This window comes from Malaya genurostris, chromosome 3 (genome assembly GCF_030247185.1).
Source record: "Malaya genurostris strain Urasoe2022 chromosome 3, Malgen_1.1, whole genome shotgun sequence".
Classification (NCBI taxonomy): domain Eukaryota; kingdom Metazoa; phylum Arthropoda; class Insecta; order Diptera; family Culicidae; genus Malaya; species Malaya genurostris.
The window spans coordinates 67,922,601-67,945,027 of NC_080572.1; the positions used below are offsets into that span (position 1 = coordinate 67,922,601).

At 35.1% G+C, this 22,427-nt stretch overlaps 1 non-coding gene across 1 annotated transcript; it reads left to right on the top strand.

Moving 5' to 3' along the window:
• Positions 1-19,488: 19,488 nt before the first annotated feature.
• Positions 19,489-19,561, top strand: Trnar-ucg (transfer RNA arginine (anticodon UCG)). The gene has a single exon. It is a non-coding gene; the product is annotated as a tRNA-Arg (tRNA).
• The last annotated feature ends 2,866 nt before the right edge of the window (positions 19,562-22,427 follow it).

The following is a 22,427-nucleotide window of genomic DNA, read 5'->3' on the forward strand; positions in this document are numbered from 1 at the left end:
ACGGTTGTCCAAACACGTTGCTATGGTTTTAGAAAAAAAACATTCGCGGTGCTACGCAACTACGCAACTAAAACCATAGAAAGCGAAACTTAAATAATTTTGATTTTCTGCTTTAGAATAAGGATATTTGTTGTTAATTATTTAAATAGCAAACCTGGCAGGATCGCCAATGTGGAACTTTGGATTTCTTCTGGCTGGATCGCTTCGTGTCGGGGTACAAGTGTCTTCACGTCCGTTCTTGACGACTGCTTATCTGAGAATGACTCAATCGATGGTCACGAGTATTCTCGTCTCAAGGCTGACTTGGATCTTGATGTTCGATGACTTGTCGTAGCCAAGTTATTTAACTTCGACAGCTTGGCACTGGGTGGCATATGTAGTATATCACACCATTCGTGCAGCATTTTACAGGATCCAAGTGTTATTTGCAATTAACTCAATAAATTAACTAACGTGCTCTGTGATCTACTGTTTCTCGGTTCAAGTCGCGCTGTTGATAAGCGGTCTTTTGTTTTTTTATTTCACTCGATTTTAATCTTTGTAATTTTTAAATCACACAAGTTCTTGAATATAAATTAGTGTGAAATACGACGCTCCATTTAAGTGCATTTTATAAGATGTAAAATCAAAACACTTTTTCGATATGTGTATGTTCATGACACTTGTGTTGTGGGATATAAGATTTATCACTTTTTAGGTTGAGTAAGCATTAAGTTCGATTTCATGTCCGCCATTTTGTTGTTCTACCATAGCATTAGTTGAATTCAAATGTCAGAATTCTAAAAAAAGGAAATACGATTGATTTTTATGCCTCATTTTCTGATCGCATGTTTTGACCCAACGGAATTGATTCCTACCAAATCACGACGATGTGATCACAAAAAAAAATAAATCATGCAGATTTTTTCCAGAAGCGCATTCACTTCAAGACGATTAGTTATAATTAGTTATTTTTATCTACACATTCACAATAAACGTGAAAGATCTTTTTTTTTAATTCGGAGAAAGCCGAAAAACCGTTTATAGAATCTATGATATTCTCACTATAGAATTCATCCGAATGAATTTAATGTTAACCGCAGATCTTCAAAATAAATTTTAAAAGTGCACTCAATTTCCTCAAAGACCGCTCATCCAATTTTCACAAACATAGCACAGTGGGAAAAAATCTATGAAAACCCGCAAAGAATTCTGTACCTCTTGAACTAATTGAGATAGGTCAACAAACTAAAGCGTTTCTTATGTTAAAATGTCCAAGAAATTAAATGGAATGGTTTACAATGGCCGCATGAATCGCAATCCTGCTCGTTTTGCCCTAAATGTACAGCAGTTTTGGGGTTTCCTACACGGAACGACCGAAATTAGCTCTGCGCCTAATTCGTATTACTGTTTTTGAATTAGTTGATTTTAACAACAAAATTTCCAAAATAACTATAAAATTAGTTAAAATTGAGAATTTACTTTGCTGAAAAAACTCTTAGTTTTAGAGAATGTGTTTAGTTGGTGAATATCCTGGACTCAAACCAGCAATATTTCAATCCAACACGAAATTCTCATTGACAACTAATTTTGTTATTAAAATCAGAAAATTTGTTTCTATTTATCTATCACCATCATTACTGAAGGACAGCACAAAAAAACCAAAACTGAAATGGGTATTATTAACAAGTTTATTAGCCAAAAACTCATGAGAAGTGTCAAAGCAAAACAATCCATTAAAAAGCTAAAAAGAACAGTCTTATTGAAACTGCTTGAACATTGTTTTGATGTTTTTCGCATGTGTGCGATATATCTTTATTTAAATTTCTAAACCGATATGTAAAAATGTCGTAAACTGTTAGTGGAAATCGCATTTATTCAGAATTTGTGCGCACTTGAAGCGATTGTGCGTAATAATGTTTTTACGCGGAACAGTGAAGTGAATTTCGAATGTTTCACTCTAATTGTGATGAAGTTTTTTTGTATCTTCAAACCTTCCGAGCTGCGCCGTCCGGTGTACTATTTGTATTCGGTTTTTGTTTTCCGAGTGCTCAAAGTTTTCAGTGAGAATGAAGAAAACAGTGATTTAGAAGAAAAAAAATTCAAAAAGATGTTTACGTTTCGTTTATGTCTTTTTCTCCAACACAACATCGTATTTATACCTGCCAATATAGAAAAGACAACCGCGTCTGAATTTTTTTCGGCAGTAGTGTGCCATCTAGTGGCTAGTAGTCATTAAGGTGTTACCGTTTCGGTGACAGGGCGCCATATAGCTGCAGATTGCAGAAGCCAATTCAACCATTCATATTGGTTGAAAACAACATTATATTTCTTTAATTCAACTAAAAAATTAGTTGACTGGATATGAAGTGTACCTTAGCTAAGAAATGACAGTACGTTTAATTTGTGAATTCAACTAAAAAAAATAGTCATTTCAACAAATATTTTATTATTATTAAGGGAATGAGAATAAAAAATCTAAATCAGCAAAAGTAAGATTTTTTTAGTTGTCTCAAAAAATAACTAACTAAAATCAGCAAATCAACTAAATTTTTCGCGAAAATGCTGATTTCGGTCGTTCCGTGTATAATATTCGCTCTGTAACTAGAAAAGAAGTCGAGTGCGGTAATCTGGAATAGCCTACTTTCATGTAAGAAAGTCTGGAGAATCAATTAGAAGAACTCACACTGTCCGCACGAAACGTTCTGGTGACTATTTTACCCCAATTCCTCTATTTCATGATATCATATTGTAAATCGTCCTTAAATCTTGGCAAAACTTCTTGCAAGTTTTCTAAATCTAGCTTATCTTATGTAAAAAAGCCTGTAGAATCGAACGGAAGAACCTACACTGGCCGTACGAAACGTTTTGATGACTATTTTACCCCATTTCCTCCATTTTATGGTATTTTATTGTAAATCGGTTTTAAATCATGGTAAAACTTATTGGAAGTTTACTAAATCTAGCTTATCTTGTAGACAAAAGTCTGTAGAACCGAATGGAAGAACCTACACTGGCCGCACTGAAACGTTCTGGTGACTATTTTACCCCATTTCTCTATTTCATGATATCTCAAAGTCATCAAAACGTTTCGTGCGGCCAGTGTAGGTTCTTCCATTCGATTCTACAGACTTTTTTCTATAAGATAAGCTAGATTTAGTAAACTTCCAATAAGTTTTACCGAAATTTAGGGACGATTTACAATAAGATATCATGAAATGGATGAAATGGGGTAAAAGAGCCACCAAAACGTCTCGTGCGGCCAGTGTACACTCTTCCATTCGATTCTCCAGACATTTTTGCATAAAATCAAACTGTTTCAGTAGACCGCACTCGATTTCTTTTCAAGTTACAGAACAAATACTGCAGAAAGCCCTACAACTGCTGGACAATTGGGGTAAAACGAGCAGAATGGCGATTCGTACGGCCATTAAAAACCATTCCATTGAAATTCTTGGATTTTTGCCTTTCTCATATAGAAAGGTTATGCAATCACTGTGAAAACCGACTTTTGAACCGAGGCCCGGAGGGCCGCGTTTCATCTACCATTCGACTCAGTTCGTCGAGATCACAAAATTTCTGTGTGTGAATGTGTGTGTGTGTGTATGTATGTACGTGTGTGTGTCAATTAATGTCACTCCCCGGCTGAACCGATTTTCACAAACTTTTACTCAAATGAAAGGTCTTGAGGTCCCATACAAAGTTCCTGAGTTTCATTTGAATCCGACTTCCGGTTCCGGAATTACACACACGTTTCTCAAAGATGGCTGAAACGATTTTCAGAAACTTAGATTTAAATGAAAGGTCTTATAGCCTTATACAATTTTCCTGAGTTTTATTTGGATCCCATCTCCGGTTCCGGAATTACAAGGAAATATGTGAGAATTTATGAAAAAATATCCAATCAATTTTCTCGGAAATTTCTTGACCAATTTTCACAAACTAAGAAGCAAATAAAAGGTCTTGAAATTCTTTAAAAAGTCCCCAAAAAGTGTATTACAAAAGTATTACAGTGCGATTGGTGAAAATTTTCAATTTCATGAGAAATCGCAAAATGCTAAATTGATCTAGTTGACGCGTCTTATCAGTTAGTGATTATATCAAACTACTTTGGGACTACTAATCCCCGGTTTCCGCTTCCGAAAGCACCGGTAATAGTGAAGAAAATCTTCAAAAACGGATGCAGGAGAACGAGTATAGCGTGATGGGTAAGTCGATGCCTTTCACGCTGCCCACCTGGGTTCGATTCCCAACCCCCGCACATAGGGTTCAGAAAACTTTTCTGGTCCGAAGAGGTGAATGACAACAATGTTAAAACTTCTATAATAAAAAATAACGACGATACAAAACAGGTACGCGACGGTACGTACCTTTGCTCCATTCACAGCGTGCTTCGTTCAATTTCGTATAGCGTGCAGGGTTGTCACATTAAAATTTATATTTTTCAGGTGAAAAATATGTAAATTTCTAACCCTTTTATTCAATTTGTATCTACTTGTTAGTGTTATTACAAGATCATGATAACGATGCTTTTCTATAAAAGTACACTTATTGCCTTTCTTATATAGAAAGTTTATGCAATCACTTGAAAAATTGACTTGTGAAAATTGACCCAGAGGGCTAAGTGTTTTATATTATTTGACACAGTTCATCGAGCTGAGCAATGTATGTGGCTATGTGTGAGTATGTGTCAAATAATGTCTCTCATAAAAAAAATCTCGTAATCCTGTAGGTTGTTATTGAATTTCACACCGTCATTTAGAGCGACGAAAGGTAAAATTCTTCTAGATTTGTAGGCTATATTAGTTACTTACTAAACGAACCGACTTTGGTTATACTGGTTCCAAGTTCGTGGTTCCAGAAGTACCAGAAGTAGTAGTCAAAAAGTTTAAAACGAGACTCATTCAATTTTCACAGAGATGATTTGATCGATTTCCACAAACAGGCTCAAATAAAATTCGATTTCCGGTTCCAGAACTATAGGGTAATCATTTAGTGCGACGATGAAAAATAAAGAAAAATTTGTATCAACTTGACACAACTGTTTACAATTTGAAAAGGTTATGTTAGTTTATACCCAAAGAAAGTTTCACATTTTATTCAAAATTGAAAAAAAATTTCTTTTAAAATCTTCTGGTGATATTTCTGAAAATATTAGTAATATGAGAAAGGTATCATTACACCACTAGGTAGATTAAAACAGGGTTTTACATAAGAAACACTCTTGTTTGTTGCCTTTCTGAATGGTTCCCGATTTTTTTTCGGGTTTCCTGGGTTGTGCATAGGTTTAAATGAAAGGTTTCACAATTCCATAAAATCTTATCAACTTTCAGCCAGATACGACTTCCGATTTCGGAATTACAGGCTGATAGGCTTAAAAATTTCATTTTCAGGAGCTTGTTTTCATACACGGCACGGAAAAACGAGCAAAACATCTTCATCGAACCGATTTTCCCAAACATAGATTCAAATGAAAGGACTTCCAGTTCCGAAATTATTGCCACCCGTCATTTAGAGTAATAATGCCAAAAAAAAAATCTTCTAAGTTTGGTTTAAAATTGTTTCAATTTGTAGGTTATATTAGTTGTCGGTCAAATGAATCGATTTCGGCTATACCTGTTCTCAGTTACTGGTTTCGGAAGTACCGGAAACAATGGTCAAAAACGGAATTCTCTTCATTTTCTCTGAAACGGCTGAGAAGATTTTCAGAAATTCTAACTCGAATGTAAGGTTTAATGGTCTCATAGACTGCACATAACATTTGTTGGATGCAGCTTCCGGTTCCGGAATAACAGGGTTAAGTTTGTTTAAAATTTACAACGTCATATAGAGCGAAAATGCATAAGAAATCGAAGAATTCCTATAAACTTTACTTAAAACGTTTTTATAAATTGGAAAGTTTATGCTAGATTCAAATAAAAGTTTTTTGAAGACTCCCTTAGTAATATTTATTGAAACGTGAGTTATATGAGAAAAACATCATTGAAAAACAGGCTTTTGTATTTTGAATCATTTCGAAATAAATTTTTTTAAACAAACATATACTCAAAAACATACGCACATTACTTAAATACAACGTTTTTCTCTGACAGTATTTCAAACGAGTCACTATATGAAAATATCAATTTAAATAAGGAACAAATCCTCCAACGATTATACTCAATTACAAGGGTTTATAAAATGACTTGTCATGGCACATAAACGAGAAGGAATTAAAATATTCAACATTGAAATGCCCCGTATCAGCCATCAATCTCAGTAGGAAGAACCCAGTCGAAGACAACTTCTACAAATTGCCGAATATTCAACCTGTAACCCAGCTTCCAATTCTTTCGATGGGCTCGAATTGATCATGAAGATGCTGAGAAAAGTTCAGCATATAAAAATGCGGGAAAAAAGGAAACGAAATGAAAATATCCTTCAGAGCCGAAACGGTAGACTTCTAGTCGTCGTTTTTAGTTCGTGCTCTGGGAACTAAACGTCACTTGCTGCGGAATTGAATGTATAGCCCAGTTCTACTGGGTAAGAGTAAAGTGAATCTGTTCCTCGTTTTTTTTTGCTCTCTTCACTAGGGGCCTTACCGTAGCAGCAGATTGGGAAGGACCATCCGACAGAAAAAAAACCAAGCCTCAAGATGCTAAGATAATTTATGTTTATTTTTCCGTACGCGAATTTTCCTTCAAGACAGTCATGCTCAAGTCAACGAGTAACTTTAGGCTGTTCAGCCAGACTCGTTCAGCCAACAAGTCTTTTTACTTTAAAGTGAGATTCAGTTATTTCATAGAAGCGTTGTTTTACATACGATTCGTACAAGTATCTCAATCTTATCGGTAAACATCAATAAACCTAGTGATGAAATCTCATTCCACACTTTACGCGAATAAAAATAAAACGTCGCTCCACTTTCCATTCGTTGCAAATGGCCGTGAACTGCAGCATCGGTGTCGGAAGTTGCAGTAAAAGAAACATCTCTAATGCAGGTCCGTAACTCTTTATTTGATATCCCATAAGTGCATCGCTTCTCCCCAAACTAATTAATCTTTCAACAGCATCAGCGTTGTCATCGTTGGGTTTCAGTGATAGTGGAAATAAAAAACCGGAAGTGCGAATAGTTGCACGATTTTCGCTCGCACTTGACAGACCGACCAGGGCAGTATAAATGACAGCCTGAGACATATGCTTCCTGCTGGACAGGGAAGGTGAAACTAATGAACATGGAATTTGTGGACCGTTTGTTGACAGTTTCAGTGAACAAAATTTTGTAACACACAAAAAATCAGTGGTAGATTTATGTTACATGACATATTTTGATTAGTTTTGATTGAATCCTATGTTTTTGCACGAATCTGTCAAAAATGGAAAAATATTTATAGTTAATTCGGTTGAAAAATGTGCAACAAAATTATTTCTGGGTGAATACGTGAAAATTGATTAGATTCAAGTGTGAATTATTTATTTACATCTACTCTATACCCCCATTCATGTTCATCGAAGAAGTATTGTGATTTTACATCTTATACGACGCACATAAATGGAGCGTCGTATTTGACACAAATTTATATTCAAAAACATGTGAAATTGTGTGATTTAAACGGCCCCCTGTCACAACGCCATCTTGATGAGATCAAAATCGGAACTTCAAAATCAGTTGATTGCAAGGTAAACAAACAAACAGTAATACATTTGTTTTATGCGTTTACCTTGTTTAGTGCACGAAAATTAGTGAATTTTGGGTCGACTCTCTCACAATAACTTGTCGGTTTACCTAAAATACAGCAGACAGTGTTTTGGGACATCAAGTGGAGATAATTTTCACAATTTGAGAGTCGCGATGAGTATCAAAATATCGCAGTGTTTGGGGGTCGAAACGCGAGGGGCTCAACGTAATCGGTATACTTTCAAATGGCTGGTGCACACATACCGGTGTCAGATGGGTGGATTTGAAAATTACTTACTTGAAATCAGGCCTTCCGAATGCTCATGCGTGCACAAATACGACAGCGAGAGCGCACCGAAAATCTGTGTGTCGCATATATATATATATATCCTGTGAGCGAGAGCGCCGATTAAAAGAGCAAACCAAAAGCGTGTACGAGACGCGTAGCGAGCACATAGAAACGGGATGTGCTGCTAGAAATTTCAGAGCATCGCATTTTCTTCTGCGCGCGACTCGTGCGCTTTGGTCTCACGAGACAGCGCACGAGATTTTTTATGAGCGCAGCGTGTGTGCGATATGAGCCACAGTAAAAGTTTATGTTATAATTTTTTTTCGTTCCTAGAGCGGTACAAGTTGTTGGGCAGAGTTGGCGATCGGTTTCAAAATAAAATAGTCTTAATAAATTGATTATGATAAGAATTTTGGAAATAACATTGTTAATGCATCCTTCCTTCTATCGCAGCTCAAGGCGTTGACTCAAATTATGGTTGCGATGTATATGCTGAAATGGTGCTATGCGTTTATATTAAATTGTATGGAATGTCAAGTGATATGACACGGCATTTTCTCGGATATCAAGTAAATCCGAATATTATATGATGTCAGCTGTTATGTGAAAATACTATAAAATGCGAGGCGAAGATATTGAAAATCATTGAACATTAATCTGTTGATAAGCAAAATGTTGTGGTGGCTAGAAAAGATTAATATTGGTACAATTGTCCAATATTGAATAATTCTTATCATTACACTATGATGCAGTCTGTAGAAACTTTTGAGCATTTTAAATGCAATTGAATCAGAGTAGCAGATTTTAATTCACAAATAAATGACCATGAACGGCATGTGCAACGATACCTCTTTATATCAAAGTCAACAAAAAAACCCATTTTTTCATATGAAAAAACTTCGATGCACCCAAAAGTTACATAGTTTCTTTCTTATATTACTATTTTTGTCATAACATAACATTATGTATAGAACTATGTTCACGCAGCCAGCCTGGGTCAATTCCTAACTCCGCACATAGGGTCAGAATCTATTTCTGGCCAAAGAGGTGAATGACCTTAAGGTTAAAACCTCCATATTAAAAACAAAAAGGAATTATGTTTACTGCATTCTAAACGTTTGGAATTATGTTTACTGCATTGTACGTTTTTAAATTTCTTTGAGGTGTTGAAAACTGATTTAACGCAACTCATAGAGTAAAGCTTTATTTATTTTAATCTAATCCATAAGATCTGATGTCTTCCAATTTTAACTTTTATACGTTTCTCAGGTATAGCGAAACAGATTTTTATAAATCCTGATACTAGAAGAACCTTGCACGTGTTTCATAATAAAGTGAAGTACATTATGTACATTTCAAAAACTTTGAATAACATTTTGATGATTCGGTAATTATGTTCAAAAATGAAAAAAAGATCACGATATTTGTCACGATCACAAAGAAAATTTAATATGTTATATTCCCTATAATCGATTAATAGAAATACAGGTGACGAGAAATGACAATGTTATTGAGACCGTAGCATTTTACCAAGCTTTCATTTTCTCTCCCCTTCAAAGTTGGTAACAAAACCAAATAGCAACGAAAGTTTAGTTTTGGAAGTGTTTATTACAATTTGTAGGTATAACTATTTATAATTACAATTAATTTTCTTGTTCGACTGTTTAGGGTATTGGCTTTATTAAAACTCTTATAGCGATTGTGAGAACCAGTCTAAATATGCAACAGCAAATGTATGATCAATCTCAAAATTGAAAAATCGGTAGGAACGACGGTTTGGTGATTGAAAGGGCCATTTCTAGTTACATATCACGAGCGATTGATAATAAGAATATTCTTCAAGTTTCAGTTCTGGAAGTATGTGAATACTTTTTTGGAAGTATGTGAATATTAATTTGTCAATCTTGCAGATCCTCATTCATTATCCAGAAAGAAACTTTCAGTTCTTCGCCCTAACCGAAGGAGAGTTGATTTATAAGTTCATTACGAGACTTAGCTTCAGTTTAAATGAACAGCTTTCTAACCAAACAAACAGAACAAAACCCAGTGCTTGCAAAATCTACATTTCCAAAATTGGATTGAGCCTGGAAAAAGAAGGTATGATCAAGAGACTTTTCGAAGTTTGAATAGTTCTTTGCAAAAACTTTCTAGTTCTTTGCAAAAACAGGAAGAAAATGATTCCCAGATTATCAGCTCAGATTATGTCGGCTGGCTGAGTTTTCATTCAATTTTTGCAGAAAGTTTTTTTACGGTTCTTGCAAAAAAGATGTTTTTAACTGATTTTTGCATTGCGAAACTCGTGTCCGGCTTTTGCACTAGATATTTTTATTCGATTTGCGGTTTAGAGTATAAGACGCTGGTCTGACAAGGCAGGCATAATATAATATGTTTGAGTCCTGACATGGAAAGATTATTTGTTTCGAGAATACTTAATCGGGTTTTTCAAACTAAGTGAATACATAGATATACTGAAATTTGTAATCATCTAATGTTCATAATTTACTATACAGTCGCATAAAAAGTACGACATGGGGCTCTTCTCATTGGAAAATTGATTGATTCATTATTCATTTCAGAATCACACTAACGAATACCGAATACAGTATCTTCGATTTGAATATATCTCTCGCTACGATCTGCGCCAACTGTGCACGGCTTTCTTCGCTAGCATTTATTTATTTGCAACTAAGTGTAAGGAAGAAAGGAAGAGGAGAGCGCATGAAACGAGCGCGCCGCGCTATCTCTTGCGACAAGAGCGCTTGAGTCTCGTTCTTGGCAGAATGCGATGAGATTATACAACGAAGCGTGCATCAGTTTCTGGTGCGGTACGTAAATGTGCCAAAGAGTTCTCTTGAGAGCGGCATAAGCACGTCGCATGCGCGTGGTTGTCTTATGAGAATGAGAATAAATTTGTCTCAGCGCAAAATAAAGAGCGCGCGTGCATAAGGTTGAAATAGAATGAAATAAAAACACCGTTAGTCAACAGCGCGACTTGAACCGAGAAACATTAGATCACAAAGCAAGTCAGTTAATTGACTGAGCCACAGAGGCACATATCTGCATGATGAGTAATTGTTACATATAAATCCATACAGCGGCAATTGAAAATAACACTTGGATCTTGTAAAATTCTATTCGAATGGAATATGGCGTCATTTGACACGTTAAATAGTTATAATTTATAACTTATAAATTGTTTGTAAAATTATGTCACCTGTAAAATTCAAAAATTTTTTTCTTTGTTCGAAACATTTCGAAAATGATGGATTGCTAAGAACCTGCTGCTTAGCGAATTTCTCATCCATTCTTATATCATTCCATATACTGAATATTCTGAGTTTAAGCTCATCGATCTCATCGTCGGAAGCAGGATCTCCAACTATTATTTTATTTCATTTATACGTTGAAGACTAAAGTCGACTTCGATCATCTTTTGTTCCATGCAAAGCCAGATTTGTATAATCCACATTCGAATGTTTCATTTGGGCATTCCAATGTTTTTTTGTTCGACAATAGTGAATGTACGATTTCCTCGCCTTTGTCAAAGTGATTGCGTGCCACGGATACTCCCATCAATGCCACATCAGATGCTGGAAATATTGCATCCTTAAGTATGATTAGTGTTTCACCCCGATACCATGATTCGTTGATCTCTTTCGGAGGGATTATCTTTAACGGTGGCACCTATTGATTTGTTTGCGCGGCACAGCTTCCAGATAAAGACGAACTTCTCCGATAAATGTTTACTGTTATATTACAAGTAGTTGATATATTTCCTATCTTTGTTCGTTTTATACACGGAGAACCCTTCGATAATAAAATTGCGATATCGCAGTTTTCTATTTTTGCGATAGTCGATTTAACTAATTTCTTTTTGATTCAACCAATATGGTTTTTGATTTGCATATATTCAAGTAGTTGGAAAATATGTTGTTTTGAATGCTGTCAAATGCCGGAGACAGTTGAAAGCAAAACAATAATCGCCATTCAAAATCAACAACTTTTTTAGTTGAAATCTGTTCGCGTCGCTTCAAAATGTCAATGAAAACAACATCGATGGTTAAAGCGTTTGGTGAAATTGTGTTCATTCGATTTGAGAAATTCATGATAACAAGTGTTTATCTAACAGCGGTGTTGTGATAAAATTAACCTTGTTTAAGATTAAAAAGATTTGGTGACAAATTAGAAAATGTTAATGAACGATCATCTCGTAATCTTTCAGGTATGCGCAAAAATTTTATGCTTCAAATTCGATCGATCATTGATTTACTTCCAGCAGACTGTTTTACTTCCAGCTGTTTGATACCGATGATGATGTTCATGCATTAGCAATAAAACGCTTTTTGACATGAATCTATATCTATCTATCTATATATATAAAAAGAGATAAGAGATCATTCTTTGTAATCGCATCACGTAAGAACGGATGGACGGATTTACATGATTTTTTTTGTTTGATCAGTTTTTACCCCCACCGGGTTCGTACATCAAAAAAATTAGGAAAATTTGCCGGAAAAATGGGAAAATCCATAAAGTTATTTTGTATGGACAATGGAATTTTCTGTTGAAAAAAGTCGCCAATGATTGCTAGATCCACTATTGATGTATGGCGCGCAAGAAGGTGCTCAGTATTTCGCCGTTGAGGAAAAGAATACTAGATCGTTGGAAAATTGTTTGGCGCGCAACGAGTAGTTTTGGGTGGAGATTTTACATGCATGTGATTCGTTATTTTGAAACATATCAACATATAGAACGTTTTTTTAACGAATTAATGACAGGATTCTGCTGCTGAAATAATGAGGTCAAATAAAGAGAATTTTCTTTCATTTAGCATGCTGAAGTTCCTTCAGCCGCTTCGAGTAAAATTTTAAGGATGCTTGGGCTGCTTATGACATCATGACATTTGTAAGCTGCTTAAGTCAAATCGTTCCATTCTTCGAACTTTGTGTTACTTGACCAATTACCAAATGCAAATCGTGAATACCACATCTGGAGGAAAAATCGTGGCATTCAAAAACCATTACTACTACTGATTTATGCATTGGTTTGAACGATAAGAAGAATACTGGTATAATCACTCCTCCGCTAGAACAGAAAAATTGCACATTCTTTCATATGATTCTTTCTGATATTGACTCTTAAGACCGAACTCAACGCCATTCGTTAATTGTAGATCGAGTACTAATTAAAATGATGAGGTGACTCAACTAATGAGACGGCTATTGATACAATTATTTATAAATTCAATTTAATTTAATAAAATGATAATTTGAGCTTTCGAATGTTCAATAAATTCTTATTTCATCGCTAAATTGTCAATCGGAATTTGATCCTGTGATTGTCATGCTACGAACATTCATCAAACAAGATTAAGTATTATCATCAGACTAGCGGTGAAGCAGCTAATGGACAATCGTTCAAAACAGGTTTGTTCCTTCCGATAATCCAGTATTATTATTTACCATTAAATTTTTTAACGTCTTCAGTCTACAATTAAACCTTACAATGATAAACAACAAGTCGCTTTTGGAAATTTGCGGAATCAATTTCAAGTATTCATCTTGGTCATCTCTGCTCCACCGCTCATTTCATATGTCGAAACAATTAGTTTAAGGATCTACAAACAATCTCCGGGAAACAGCCATTGTTGAAAAACTCAATGGCAGTTTTCTCCACTATTGCTTGATGAATCGAAGAAAACATCAGTTTATTCAGAAAAAATGTGCCAAACAAATTGATATTTCTGTTTTGAATTTCTGCTCGAAGACAGCTAAGAAAGCTACTTTTGTGTTTTGCAACAATGGCTGCTTTTCTGAAAAGGTAAATTGCCCCATAAGAGAGATCTACACTTTCAATGCACTGACTCGAAGGATAAGATGGCGATCGGCAGTGTTGGTGATTGCCGATAATTTGACAGAAGCTGCTATATTGCTATCTATATTGTATACAACATTTTCAATCCGGTAGAAGATGCTACAAGAACTCGAGTCTCTCAATGCATGAACCGCGAGAGAATTTTTCTACATTTCTTCGCTCCACTTCATACTCTGAGTGTTTCACGGCCCATAAAAAAAGTTACAGTCTGATAATGATCGTTGGTGTGTGGAATTTCCCAAGAGAGAATCGCAAGTTGACAATTATCGCAGAAAATCGAATCGATGATTAAACTTGATGATTCTCATATTAGGTTACAATATTTCAAAACCCTTGTGTGGAGCATTCACAGGCATTTTCATAGACATAACTTATACAAAGGTTATATGCACATAGTTTGAATAAGCGGCAATAGTAAAATGATTCTACCGCAATTATCAACTGCCTGTATAGAATCGGATCGCGAAACGAGAATAAGCGACCGTTTGTTGCTTCAGAGAGGATCCCCACAGCGGCGTGCTAACCTTTGATTCTCAGACAGGTCATCGAAAGAAATTCGCTCTCGCACAGGTGTCGATTCAATGTTAAATGAGCCATGCGGGGTTTTTGTTGTTGCGATGATATCCGTTTCTTTTTGATGGCACTGATTCATTCGTGTGAAGAGTTGCCAGTGAGCGTTCTTTGATACGATAAAAACCATCCTTGGCGATCGGTGCATTCACTTAATTTTTCCGTAACAAAATCTTTTAACATATTCACAATGATTTTGTATGAAATTTCTTTTTCGGGCCGAAGTTAATGTGTTGGATACAAATTCGTCGAAATTCGTTTATTTTGGGCTAAATAATCAGTAAAATAATGGAAAGAAGCATTACCGTTTGACAATTCTGCTGTCAGGAAAGATAAATTTAAAAAATAATTTCAAGCGAAACGAAGTTCGACGGGTCAGCTAGTTTAATTTATAAAAGTAACAGGAGCGAAGGGTTTCAAACACACAGAACGCGCTGCGATTGAATGGCGCGTTTGAATTGCCGTAGTAAAATTCCAATTCCCAGTGGTTGATGCACCCAAGCTCATATAAATTGACTAAAATTATCAGTGCATAACTTTAGTTCAACCGTTTGAAGGCATCATCTTTCAATACTCATTTTAGGTAAATTTAATAATTTCGCTAATTTACACGCCCCTCCGGGTACTTATGCTGATTAAAAACGTTATTCTACATCAATCATTTCCGATCGAATCAGAAGTATTTTTTAGTATTTAGATCTTTACTGATCTCGACTTGACATGATCATGATCATACAAAAATCAAAATCACTTATAGATCAGATCAGTTCTGATTTCGTAATGATAATTTATTCCTTGGTTAAGATCACTTGAAATTAGCAGTGATCGGTGGTTTTCCCAGCCCTAAAGATATTACATGTCAATATAAAATACTGTTTATATTTTAACAACGATGTTTATTTCATGAATCTCAACCAGGCGCGTATACAGGGGGGGGGTTTCAGGGGTTCAAACCCCCCCCGAAACAAAAAATTATAACCCATGGGAAACATTGTGATATAAATTGTACATGTGTTGATTTATCACCATGTTCTAAACCCCCCCCCCCCTCCCCCCCCCCCCCGAAAATTTTCTCTGGCTACGCGCCTGATCTCAACATAACGAACTTATTTCAAATAGATCATGACGTTTATCAGTAGGTATATTTTGATTATTTTCGCAAATCAATAACATTGTTCGAGTTGATTCAACTATTTGCAATGTCTAAAACAAATAAAACCGATTTATTTTTCAACTAACAGAATTTTGTTTCAATAACAACACCAGTTATTTCAACTAAAATATTTATTGAAATTGAAAGGTATGTGTCCTCACTAATTGACAGCAGTTTTTTTTCAAACAGTTAAATTAGTTGTTTCAACCATCGTTTCTGCTAATCGAAAAACAAAAATGACAGTTTAGTTAAAACAACAATCGATTAGTTGTACCAAATTTTAACCAATCGAATTCAGAAAATCAACTAATATTCTGGTTGAAATGGGATAGCGGGTGGTTCCGTGTATATTTAGGTAGCAGATTGAAAAACCAGAAGAATACATTTCATTGGTTTGATAAACTTGAAAAGCTTGAGTATTTATTTCCTGGTTGAATAAAGAGTTTGAATTATTGCTATACATTGCTTAATTTTCATCTGTGTCTAGTTTCCATGGGTTAGAAATTTGTTTAATAATTTTTATATCATTTATCGTAAGTAATTTAGTATATTGCGGATTTTTTTCAAATTATCTGTCTCTGGTCTTTTGTAGTAAAGTTTTTCATTGATAGTTTTTGCTGCTGTATACTAAATCCAGACCAAACGATTTTAGTTTGGTTTTGAGCGGATGTGCTACATCACGGTTCAATTCTACTGGTATACTTTTCAAATAAATAATGATGGTTGGGTTAAAGTGTTCAGTGATTGTTTCTTTAACAGTGTTTCTTTTCAATCAAGGTTTGTTTGAATTGATCACTCCGAATATCCATTGAGCTTTCCAATATCGAAACTGAATTTTTTTCAAAAGATTGTACATTTAATCATACATTGTTGTGTTTTTTGTTTCGTTTTAGATTATATAGGTTTTAACTTTGAGGTCATTCGCCTCTTCGAACCAGAAAAGTTTCCTGACCCTATGTGCGGGTTTGGGAGTCGAACCCAGTTTGTTGTTTGTTGTTTGTTGTTTGTTGTTTGTTGTTTGTTGTTTGTTGTTTGTTGTTTGTTGTTTGTTGTTTGTTGTTTGTTGTTTGTTGTTTGTTGTTTGTTGTTTGTTGTTTGTTGTTTGTTGTTTGTTGTTTGTTGTTTGTTGTTTGTTGTTTGTTGTTTGTTGTTTGTTGTTTGTTGTTTGTTGTTTGTTGTTTGTTGTTTGTTGTTTGTTGTTTGTTGTTTGTTGTTTGTTGTTTGTTGTTTGTTGTTTGTTGTTTGTTGTTTGTTGTTTGTTGTTTGTTGTTTGTTGTTTGTTGTTTGTTGTTTGTTGTTTGTTGTTTGTTGTTTGTTGTTTGTTGTTTGTTGTTTGTTGTTTGTTGTTTGTTGTTTGTTGTTTGTTGTTTGTTGTTTGTTGTTTGTTGTTTGCTGTTTGTTGTTTGTTGTTTGTTGTTTGTTGTTTGTTGTTTGTTGTTTGTTGTTTGTTGTTTGTTGTTTGTTGTTTGTTGTTTGTTGTTTGTTGTTTGTTGTTTGTTGTTTGTTGTTTGTTGTTTGTTGTTTGTTGTTTGTTGTTTGTTGTTTGTTGTTTGTTGTTTGTTGTTTGTTGTTTGTTGTTTGTTGTTTGTTGTTTGTTGTTTGTTGTTTGTTGTTTGTTGTTTGTTGTTTGTTGTTTGTTGTTTGTTGTTTGTTGTTTGTTGTTTGTTGTTTGTTGTAGACCTCATCTGCTCAATATTTTCGAACAGTTATTCATTGAGAAATGTAATATACAATAACACAATTTTATCATTCTTATTGCATATCATTCTATGATCTATCAGAATAGAGCAACCAACTGCTACCGAGAAGAGGGTCGCGGATGAATACCGATGTATCAATCGCCCTGTTGGGAATAACTGCAATCCATCGCGGACCCAGGAACGTGTCGGCATGAATGAGAACCAGCTTCGAACGAATCCGCCACGCTTGACTGTAGCAGACCGTGTCACAGTCGGGAGAGCATCTTGTCGTTCTTCAACGCTACCCTTCCCATTTACCCACTGCAGGCGTCACTTATGTTCGATGCGACACAAATTGCGGTTTGAAGATATGCAATAAACAAAACGGATAAGATACGCGATTTCGCAGCAATCATGCAATGGGGTTTTGGGGCTTTGCCGCAGAACCCTGTTCGATTATGTATGGAAATTTAGCGAATTATTGTTATGCTGTCGCTTCTAAAAGCGAGAATTATAAGCGCATACAACATCCACGGTGACGACGACCAGCGGCAAGATTGGATCGACCGCAGGACCCACGACCACTGTTTATTCGACAATAATCTGCGATGGGGATCAACTCCCCAAAAGGGATTGCGCTCGGAGGTGCGTTCTGAAGAGTGCTGCAATGATTGCGATATCATTATGGGACCACTGAATGGAAGAAGTTTCGCTACTAGTCGAAAACCAGCGAAGCGGTCGCTAGCATACTGCAAGGATAATAATGCCACTGAATTTCTGGCACGCGTTCCAGACATGAAACAAAACGAAACAGGACTAAAAAAATGTTGGAACAAAGCTGGGCAAAAAGTATCCTCTTCGTGTTATAGAATTAAACTTATTTGGGTAAGCAGTTTTTTTTATGCCAGATGAATAATACTAGTTCGTGTTGGACCGTCCTTTTTTGGGTCTCAGCTTCCATTGCACAAACGGGACAGTCATTATCTGTCTCTCGCTCGCTATAGCGCAAAGCAATAACTCATAAATTGTAAATCACGCAAGACAAAGTTTGTTTTTCGTTCTACTTCAAAGAGGAAAGTGGTTAACTTAATATGCTGCGCTCAAAAATGTATGTAGCGGAATACTTTGGGTTGGTTGGTTAAGAAGTTAGCAGCACAAGCATACAAACTGACGTGGATTGCAATAGCCTGTGAGTATCTGTTTTAATCTGACTGAGCCAAGTATCGGTAGAAAAATATAATTTTCCAATCGAAATAAATCGTATACTTCTAATGTTCAATTTAAAAAAAAATTGTTCAACAACATTTCTAAATTAAAGTTTCCTTGCAACACTCTTCCGCCCATAAAACGACCCGTTCTTTTCTAGTGAAAAAGAATTCGCATTCGAAGTGAAATGTTATTCAAATGGAGACAGTATGGAAATGCAGAGACTCGGCTGGAGACCTCCGGGGAATACATTCTTCGCCAAGAATGTGCTCAATTTCAATTTGCTGTCCCTGCCCTGCCGTACTCTGCCATTTACTTACCAACAGAAGCAATCGGTACACGCAATGGACGTACGGCGATTGAACAATGTTTTGGCTTCTCGAAGCCGCTCATACGTAGGTTTCCTTTCCCATGGCAATCCTTTCATCGCACGGAACCAACCCACAAAACCTGAAAAGAAGAATGAATTCTTCCCTCCGAGTGTGTGCAGTTATGGATTCGAGCCAACTGCGTAAAAATGAGACTCCTGTGTGTTCCAGATTACTGACTGCGAGCAACTGCTGCAAGAAGGAAGTGTGAACGGCCTCGTGCCGATTTTGTGGACTGTGGGTTCCTCCGACTAACGCAATTCTGAGTCGTTGTTCTACTTTATAGTTTGCTTCTCGAAGAGGATTCCCTGGCCAGTATCTACAGAGCAGATACACAATCGCACGGGCCGAACCGGAAGCTGTACATTTTCGCAGTTACGCATTCACAAATCAAATTGTAGTTTCCCATTCTTCCGTCGGCTGCTAGTCGGAAGCTCTTGTCGGGCAATCCTTTTGCCTTGCGCCTGTACCAGTGCCCAACTGAGGCTAGATTTATAGCATGTTCTCACACTTCAAGGAACGCGCGCGCCCTGTCACTACGGATAGTGAGCGGCACTGCTGGAATCGGTGAAGCTTATCTTGACTAATTGTTTGTTGCTTTATGATTTAGCTTCGTTGTTTTTTTTTTGTTCGCTCTGACAAATGATAAACTAAATAGGTTTTCATTGCCCCAGCATCACAGGGTTGGTAATTATCAGGGTAGATGATGTGGTGGCCGTGTGGCCTAATGGAGAAGGCGTCGGACTTCGGATCCGAAGATTGCAGGTTCGAGTCCTGTCACGGTCGACGGATTTTTTTAGTGAAAAAGTAAGTGAATTTTTCCTCGCAATAATTACTATCGCTTAATGAATTTAGTTTATTTCATTTAGAAGATTGATCCACAAATCGGGGTTCAACTTGACAGTTCCTTGGTAACCAAAATTTTAAGTATAATTTAAACGGGCGGACAGTACATATATATATATATATATATATATATATATATATATATATATATATATATATATATATATATATATATATATATATATATATATATATATATATATATATATATATATATATATATATATATATATATATATATATATATATATATATATATATATATATATATATATATATATATATATATATATATGTATGTATATATGTATATATATATATATATATATATATATATATATATATATATATATATATATATATATATATATATATATATATATATATATATATATATATATATATATATATATATATATATATATATATATATATATATATATATATATATATATAAATTTATATGTACTTGTTGTACTTTAGTTATAAATTTTTCAAAATTCCAAGAGTGGCATTTATAATCTATGGCTATTTAATTTAATTTAATTTAATTTAATCTAACAAAATCTACACATCCTGTTAACCCTTTATTGCCGAAACCGGAAGTAGTATCCACAACGAATTCAAGAATTCCGCGCGAAACTGTAAGACTTTCCCCTTGAATCTAGAATCTAGAAGTTTGAAAATCGATTTGACCTTCTTAAAGAAAAGTGAAAAGTTCTGTTTTGTACCATTATTTCCAATACCTCTGAAATTGGATCTCTAGGACCGGAATAGCCGAAGTTGTTTTTATTTTTTTATTTGCAGAAAATTTGGCAGCACTCTTCACAATTCTAAAGCTTCATATGGGACTATAAGACCTTTAATTTGAACCTAAGCTTGTGGAAATCGGTCACGCAATACCTGAGGAAAGTAACCCTATGGCATCTATCGCATGTACGTCAACAACCTGAATCAGCAGCATAACATATGTAGTAGGATTACTATTATTGTAAATTATTGTATATAATTTTCATGACAGTGTGTATGTTAATATCATTTACTGTTTTCATTAAGGATCAAGAGTAAACCAAGTTAACTTGTGTTGGTAATTTGTGTATTACGTACATTTTATTTGGTACGTATGTCTTAGATCTATGTATTCATATATGCAGTGCAGCCAGTTTATCAAAGTGGCTTGCACGATTGAGTTTCAAACAATCTTTTTTAGCAATAATTTATTCTCAAACGAACGTTAAGCCCGAATTTTCTGGATGAATTGTCAGTTTTGATAATTTTTTTACCAACGTTTGAAGGAAAATTGTTTACATTTTATGAATGTAGATTTCAATTCCCTAATAAAAAAGTGGGTGGGTAATGTCACAGACATAATTGGAGGACGTGAATACGAATAAAACTGATATTTTTCTTTCTCACTTCCGGATACAATTAAATAACACGGAACAAATACAGTTTTGTAGATTTAGATACTAGTAGAAATAAACTTCTCAAAATCCTTTGGAAATATTTTAGTGGTTCTAAGAAACCGCTTTGAGTAATTTCAAGAACTTGTATATAAATCTGGGGCACACTCTGCTGCAAATTTTCGGAATCTAGATCAAAAACTGAGGTCATAAGTTTACTTCTAGAAGTAAGGAAGTGAAGTTATTTTTAGAATTTCCCAAATTGCGTTAAAGAACTAAATTCTGAACTTGAATTCCAAGTCTTAATAAAGGAACTAAATTCAGTTCCAGAAATCATGTTCACAATTTAGTTCCAACATGTAGGTTCTGAATTCTGGAAATTAATGCTGAGACTGAATTGATGAATTAGATTCTAAAACTTAATTCAGAAATTAAACTCTGGTTTTGAATTCAGTTTTTAAATGAAGGTTCGGTGTTCAGAATCCAGATCTAAAATTCATATCCTGAATTTTGTTCATGAATTCTGAAAAATCCTTAATCATATCTCTGGATTTGAATACCTGAATAAGGAACTAAATTTGAAACCATTTTCAAAATCCAGAAATAGTATTCAGTTCTAGAGTCAGAGTTTTGAATTCTAAACCTGTAATCTGGAACTAAATTTTGAAATAGGTGTATGACACTAAATTCGGAACTTTAAATTAATTTCAGAATTCAGGTGGACTAGAATCTAGGTTCTGAGATTGATTCTTGAATTTAACTAAAAATTCAGTTCTCTGCTACTACTGGTTTACTGCTAGCCAAAACGTCCGAATGTAAAGAAGAGCACCTCCTGAGCATTTGAGGTTTTTACCACCTCAATATTACTGAAGTTGATGGAAGAACCTCAGCACGACATCCAGTTCCATCTAAGGTACTAGAAAAAATGAACAATCCTCGGTCAAGATTTACCTATTACACTCAACCAGTAGAACATCGGAACTGATATGTGCCTGACTACCTCAAAACCGTCGTCCTGGTGCGAAAAAGGCAAGCAAACGGGATGAGTTTTTCTCGTTGTTTCCAAAAGTTTGAGAAAACATAGATTTTGAGTTATTTATGATTATTTTACACTGTTAAAAATTTAAACACAAATTCCTGATTATATTTTTGATAGCATGGAGAAAAAAATATGTTGTTGCGTTAAGTATAACAAGAGATATTCACGATCAAAAACTTCTCACTCTCCCAGAGGGTAAATTTTGAAAAGGCGTCCCATAGTAAAGTAAGTCGTATTCACGACAAAAGTTAGCAACACTGCTTCAATGGATTTGTATTAGATTTCGCTACACAATTCAAACAAAACTAAATATTTTCTGTTACAAAAGCAGTTTTCCAGAAAAATAAATAGTTTTACGACAACA